At 34.4% G+C, this 7,622-nt stretch overlaps 1 pseudogene; it reads left to right on the top strand.

Moving 5' to 3' along the window:
• The first annotated feature begins 994 nt into the window (after positions 1–994).
• On the top strand, positions 995–7,164 carry LOC133868904 ((E,E)-geranyllinalool synthase-like; annotated as a pseudogene).
• The last annotated feature ends 458 nt before the right edge of the window (positions 7,165–7,622 follow it).

The raw sequence follows: 7,622 nt of genomic DNA, 5'->3' as shown, positions 1-7,622 counted from the left end.
TTTTAACATTTTTTTTCATATTTAGACAACACATTTAATATTTTAATCGAATAAAAGGATTCAAACTCACTACTTCTATACTGATATTATGTTAAATCATCACTTATTTTAAAATATTAAACTTTAAAAAATGTGTATTCAATTATTTAATTAACATTTTAAATGAAAAACATATATCGTATTATGAAAAATCATCCTCACTCGGGTAATGTATCCTTAAAAAAAAAAAAAAAAAAAAGAGTCAATTTTAATGGTTACGAATATCTATAGCAAGCATGCATGCATCGCGGGCCCTATTGCTCTTTGTTTTTGAGTTTCAGTAGACTTTTAGACACAAATCACAGCACGGTAAAGAAAATTCATCCTCTAATCGACTTTTGCGGGGAGAACAAAAAGGCAACAGCCGCCGTAATGCCGTATGTAGTCCATTTTATATTTTCGTTCTTTCTTTTCTTCTTTTTTCTCTCTTTCATATATTTCTTCAATATATTTAACGCTGACACTTCAACCGTGTTCACGGTTTTTTCCATTCCAAGGAGCCAATAACGCTAGCTTAATTATTTTTTATTTACGCACCTCTATAGCTGCATGGAAGATTAAAAAAAACGATGAGAAATGTAACCAGGCTATTTCAGCTAACAGTTCCTGTGAAAGGAACTAGTAGCCCTCATATCAGCACTTGTTAAAAATATATATTAATTTATGCCCAATAACTAGTAGAACTTATCACATAAGCGTTATAAGATATTTATGAAATGTTTTGTGTCATACTCTAACTAATACATCTTTGCCAAGCCATCAAAACCAAGAGTGAAGTGGACAGCAGATCTCGCGCGAAATGGTCTCATAATGTACGTTATTCAAACATTTGAACACGCGCGCAGACGAAGAAAACCAGTTCATTTACGATATTATAAATAGCATGCTTTGCTTGTTCATGCTCACTCAACCATTTCATAATACAATAGGCTCAGTACTATTGATCGTTTGTGTCATGGATATATCACAGTCCACAAATATCCAATCTCTAGTTTATAAGATGAAGCAAAAGATGTTCTCAAACTCATGTGATCCCTACTCTTTCATTTCTCCTTCTGCTTATGACACTGCATGGCTAGCCATGATACCAGATCCACACCAACCTTCCCAACCCATGTTCAAGAATTGCTTGGACTGGGTGCTTTACAACCAGAAAGAAGATGGCTCTTGGGGAGATTGTGATGCCCATGGCATGCCCACCATTGAATGCCTTCCTGCAACTCTTGCTTGCATAGTCGCACTCAAAAAATGGAATGTCGGGACGTTATGTATAGAGAGAGGTACATGCTGTGTAGAAGCAAGTATGAGCCTCATAGTCAAAATATTAATTAGGAGAGAAATGCAATTCAGCAGTCTCTCAGTATTTTTCTTGCGTTCTTAGTTGACATGTCATGCTCGATCTGCTAAATATATAGCATATTTCAAGTAATGCTAGAATTTACATTTTTAGTCCACAACTATTTTTTTAGTTTTGATGTGACAATCCTAACTAATTCTTAAATCAACGTTATATAATTTTTAGCATTAGTCTTAAAATATATAACATATGTATTTTGGTATATATATGACCCAAAAAGTGCTAGACTTTTAACATGTGTTTATGATTAAGATGTAATTGGTACGTACAGAACCAATAAAGCAGAAGTTATTGGTTCAAATGCCCGCTCTTTACACTCTCATTTATCAAAAATGAAACGAAAAAAGAAAATTTGTTTAGATAATTACACTGGGCGTTTGTTTTGGAGATGTCGCTAATTGATTGGCTTGATATATAAACTAATTGGATTATTAATATAACTTCTTTTTAATTCAGGTTTGGCATTTATCTATGCAAACATGGAGAAGCTTCTCCGACAAATATTGAACAACGACCACGTTCCTCGCTGGTTTGCCATCGTTTTCCCAGGAATGGTTGAACTTGCACGTACAGTTGGTGTGCGTCTTGTCTTCCTCCATGGGTCAAACGGAATCGTTTCAGAACTATTCAATATGCGGCAACAAATTCTTGAAAAGTAGTCCTTTTGCTTTTAACTTTTCAATAATTCATATTTAATATATATATCTACTAATGTTTGTCGCATGCTTTCTTTCTTTGTAGGGACGAGTACCAAAATCTCCCACTATTGTTATACTTTGAAGCACTGCCGGCTTCTTATGATATTGATGAAGATGATATAATTAAGCATTTAAGCAACGATGGATCACTGTTCCAATCCCCCTCTGCCACAGCAAGTGCTTTTATGGCCACTGGAAACAAAGAGTGCATGGCTTATTTACTATCACTTGTTCAAAGATGTGATAGTGGAGGTTAGAAATCAACCTTCTTTACCTTTTTATGACTTTAATTAATTGGCCAAAGAATGCTTACCAGTTTCTCCTTCTGTCTCCTTTTCTTTTCTTTTTGTGATAAATTTAAGTTGATTTTTATTATTCATAAAAAAAGAAAAAAAAAATAAGTCGATTTTTATTGCAGTTCCGGCAACCTATCCCATGGATGAAGAGCTCATAAAGCTTTGCATGGTCAACCAGCTGTTCAGGTTGGGCCTGGCTGAGCATTTTGTCCAAGAGACGGAAGACGTTTTGGCACAAGTTTACAGGTAGCAAAAGGGCACTTTTATTTTCAATTTATTCCATTGATTCCAGATACTTCCTCTGCTAATTAGGAAATCAACCAGTTTTCCCTACAAGCATTAATATAAACAGTGCTTGAAAGACCTTTTCTACTTTTTCCATTAGCTAATTTACTAGTACTTTAATTTGTTCTCCATAACTTTTGTTAGAAAAAAAATAAATAATAGATAGCATAAAAATGATACGTTCTTAAAGTGCGTTACAATGTCGCTTTCTTTAAAAAATTATTTACTCCCACTAGAAATAGTATATATGCAACACGATATAATGGAACTCAGAAATTCTGGCCTCTATTGTTTAGTTGTGTTTTGCACAAACAAAACCAAACCTAAAAATCTTCATATTTTCTATTCTAGCTAGCAAGAGACGGAAAATTCGAAATTTAAAGTACAAAAGGTGTTAGAAAGAAACAAAAAAAAAAAAAGAGGATAATTAATTTTTTTTTATCTATTGTGTTGAATAGCAGTTATTTATGTCTGTTAATACACTTAATTCTAGCCATCAGATCAAATAATTATCAATGATTATTTAATAATAACCATTATATCATAATTTTTAATCTCAACCGTTAGATCAAAGTTGATTTGACATAGTAAATCCAACATTTACCTATAAGAAGCATATGTCCTACGATTTAGATCAAACCACCAGATCGAATAATCCTGACCATCCAAAATTGAATGGTCATGATTGGATCGCTCCGTGCCAAATGCGCCCTACAGTCCACTGCTATCCACACGCACGTGTGCGTACGGTATAAAGGTAATAGAATATACACATAAGTGCATACACCCTATCATTACTTTAAAGGCTTAAAATTTGCTGGACCTTATAAATTTCAACTGCATACCCTTCAGTTTTTTACTATGTGAGACTCTCTTCAATCAATGGTCTTTAAAAATTTTCAAAACACAAAATAAATGTAGAAACATATTGATTTTGGAAATGCTTTAACAACTTTCAGGAATTACTTGAAACAAGAATCATGGGAAAAACCAAGCAATTCAGTTGAAGCACAGCTATTTAAAGACTCGTTAGCTTTTCGGCTCCTGCGGATGCATGGGTACGATGTATCATCTGGTGTGTGTCTGAATCCGAGTTACAAGCCCACCATCTTATTTTCTGTCACATGTTATCGTACGTAGTTTAACCAACTTTGCATGATTTGCGTTTGCAGATAGTTTTTGTTGGTTCTTAATTACAACATGAAGATATTCGAGATCAAATAGAAAACAACCATGAATACTTCTCAAGTGCAATGCTTAATGTCTATAGAGCTTCAGATCTTACGTTTTCAGGAGAATATGACATTCAGGAGGCTAGATTATTTTCAAAGAAATTACTTGAAAAAACCAAATCATCAAACTTGCGGAGAGTGGTAATTAAATATTAGTTCATTCATCATTTTAACAGGCGATTTTGTCATCATTCGAAGCCTTCATTATAAATAATTAAATGAGACAAATATAACAAGATTAGACAGTTAATTTCTCACTACTAAAGAACAAAGGTGTCGTTGAATATATTACACGCGTCGACCATGCATGAAATCTTGGAAGTTTCCCCGACCATTGATATATAATATAAAGCCACTTTTAAAATATATATATATATCATTTTCACATGTGCATGTCAATATGTTCTGAAGGAAAATGAGAGACACATCATTCTTACTGAAAAACTTCTCTCAGATTGAGCATGAGTTAAGTCTTCCATGGTTTGCTCGGCTGGATCACCTGGAACATAGGATGTGGATTGAAGAAAAAGATTCGAATGTTCTCTGGATGGGAAAAGCTTCTTCCCATAGGTATGTTACCGTAGAATATATATATATATATATATGTTCAAAACCTTATAAGCGCACAGAGAGAGAGAGAGAGAGAGAGAGAGAGAGAGAGAAGCATTTTGACCCGAGTGCTTCACATCCACTAAAAAATCTTTTGAATTCAGGTTATCATGCCATCAAAATGGTGAACTAGTACGCCTTGCCGTGCAAAGCTATGAGTCTAGGCAGTCAGTATACAAGAATGAACTTGAGGAACTGAAAAGGTATGCAATTAATCAATAATTTATTTTCATATCATCATAAAATTGAAATGTGTTCCTTATAATATATATGTGATAAGTATATTATTTTTTAGGGAAAAAAAAAAAAATTCATTCCATCCCTTGAATTTTCATTAATTTTGCAATATTCTTCTAAAGTTAAAAATTCTCAATTTAGTATATCAAACTTTCAAATTTATTTTATTTTATTATTATTATTTTTTTTAATTTGACACATTCTAAAAGAAGAGAGAAAGTGTGGCAAATATTGCTTAACTTTTATTCAAGAATTGTCTTTAATATATACTGGTTTACATGCACCTATATAAGGGGAGAATAATTCAAATTATCAATCAGTCATCTATTACATAATAGAGAAATTTGCTCTTCCAGCCATTCCTTCCTTCTTGATATGTTTCCATCCATGCTGCCGTATCTCTTTGTGCTTGCTGTGCAAGGTAGACTTCCATTGAGTGATTGTTGTCCATATAAGTGCTGTGGATTTGCCTTGAATATCATGCTCCTGTTGTTTCCTGTTTTGTCCCGATTGTGTCCAAATTGGGTTGTGTCAATTGCATGAATATAGGAGATTGACGATGCATTGTTGGGGATTGCCATAGCCGGTTGATTGTGTCCAGGATACTCGGGGTGCTTGCCTTTGGTGTTACTTGGACTTGAGTGACATGTGTCTGCAGTATCTCCTAGTCGCATGGTTGCACTATTTCCATAGGTGGAGGTTGCCATATTTATGGGATTGATATCTACAGCTGGCTGATCTTCCACGGGCGCATCCTTGGCAGTGAGTTGGGTTTCAATAGATGCTACTGACTTGGTAGGAGCATCTGACATGGCAGGAGCATCATCTTTAACACATTCTATTAAGGTTTAAAGTTAAATTCAAAAGATACAATGACCATTATATTCTTATAAATTTTATAAAATTATAAAATTAACTTTTAAAAAAACAGAGTATGGTGACCATCAAAAGTATAACTATGCTAATTATTTGCTTACTTTCTCCGCAATCGTTGTCTTCCTTTTTCGAGATAGGTGGTCCAAGGATTGGGGTCTTGGTGGTATAGGGTTTGGTCGGGAGAAAACTACCTATTGTTACTTTGCCATTGCCTCCAGCTGTTCCTTGCCTCACAATTCTGACATACGCATGATGGTCGCAAAGAGTGCAATAATTATTACAGTGGCCGATGATTTCTTTGACATGGAAGGTTCTCTAATCGAGTTGAAGGACCTCACTAATGCAGTTCAAAGGTAGCCATTTGATTTTACCCAAAAATATGGATCACAAATTAAGAACAACATCATTTTGCCTCTAATTTCTATTTCTCTCATTGAATATATATAACAGATGGGATGCTAAGGGTTTGAGCGGCCATAGTAAGATTATCTTCGATGCCCTTAATAATCTTGTAAGGGAAATTGCAACAAAATACCTCCAACAAGAAGGACTTGACATAATAAACAATCTTCAAGATATAGTAAGCCGACACTTATAAAGTCGTCATGAATTATTTTATATATATTTTCACCTCATTAAATCTCATATCTATTAAACTGATGACCGAATATGTCTTTTTCTTTTTTCTTTTTTCTTTGTATATATGAAGTGGTATGAAACATTTGCTTCGTGGTTTACTGAATCCAAGTGGGGTAAAACTGGAAGCATACCTTCAATGGATGAGTACCTTGAAACTGGCATGACGTCGATAGCCGCACACACCCTTGTTCTTCCAGCTTCATGCTTCTTGAACCCAAGTTTACCAAATTCCAAACTCACGACAGCCCAATATCAGAGCATTACAAAACTACTCATGGTTATCGCTCGTTTGTTGAATGACGTACAAAGCTACCAGGTAACTTTATATTTCTTCTTAGTTGCTTTGGTTCCGGCAATCTTATAACATATTCTAAGGATCGATCTAATAACAATTACATATATAATGACAGAAGGAAAAAGATGAAGGGAAACTAAACTCCGTTTTGCTCTACCTAAAAGAAAACCCGGAGGCAGACATTGAAGACTCAATCGCTTTTGTGAGAGAGTTACTTTATAAAAAGACGAAAGAGTTTCTTCAACATGTTCTTATGGATGGATTTAGTGATTTGCCGATACCATGCAAGCATCTCCATCTATCGTGTTTGAAAGTATTTCAGATGTTCTTCAACTCTACCAATCGATACGATTCCAACACAGAAATGCTTCAAGACATTAGTAAGGCAATCTATATTCCTATTGAAGTTGGAAAATCAGTGCCTATGAAGCCTCTACCTCTTCAAACTGGAGCAAAGAAGGAATATCTGACAATCAACTCTTACTCCAAGCATTACATGAGCAGAAGTTTTGCAACACGACGGGTTTCTTGGCCTGCTTCAAGAGATAGTGGACTTGGGAAAATGTTTATACCACCAAAAATTAAATTTTCCTTTATTTAATATTCCAGACTTCCAGTCCCCGGAATCATCAGTATTTACTGCATCTCTCTACCTCCAACATCTCAATATGAAGTATGACATGTTAATGTTGAATTATATAATAATGACATGTTTGGTTTCTTTGAAAGCTGGATTAGATCTAATTTTTTATTTGTTAGTCTATTTGGTTTCTTTTGGAAGTCAGACTAGATCTAAGTTTATACGAGTTTTCCTACTCCCAATTATTTGATCCATTTTAGTGGGCCACGACTTTTACAGACGGTATTCCCAAATAACTTCTACCTTCCTGCGTTTTCTTCTGGGCTTTAAAGTGCTTGTAATTAACCTATCTTGATTAGGTTATCATATATATTGGTGGCTTGTTTTTGTTTTTCCTTTTCCTGTACTTTATTTCTTTAATTTGGTGATGCAGTATCTATTAAAAAAAAGAAAAGAAAAAAAAGATCACTCACTTCGAA

Source organism: Alnus glutinosa, chromosome 5 (genome assembly GCF_958979055.1).
Source record: "Alnus glutinosa chromosome 5, dhAlnGlut1.1, whole genome shotgun sequence".
Classification (NCBI taxonomy): Eukaryota; Viridiplantae; Streptophyta; class Magnoliopsida; order Fagales; family Betulaceae; genus Alnus; species Alnus glutinosa.
This window is presented reverse-complemented; position numbering and strand designations above follow the sequence as displayed.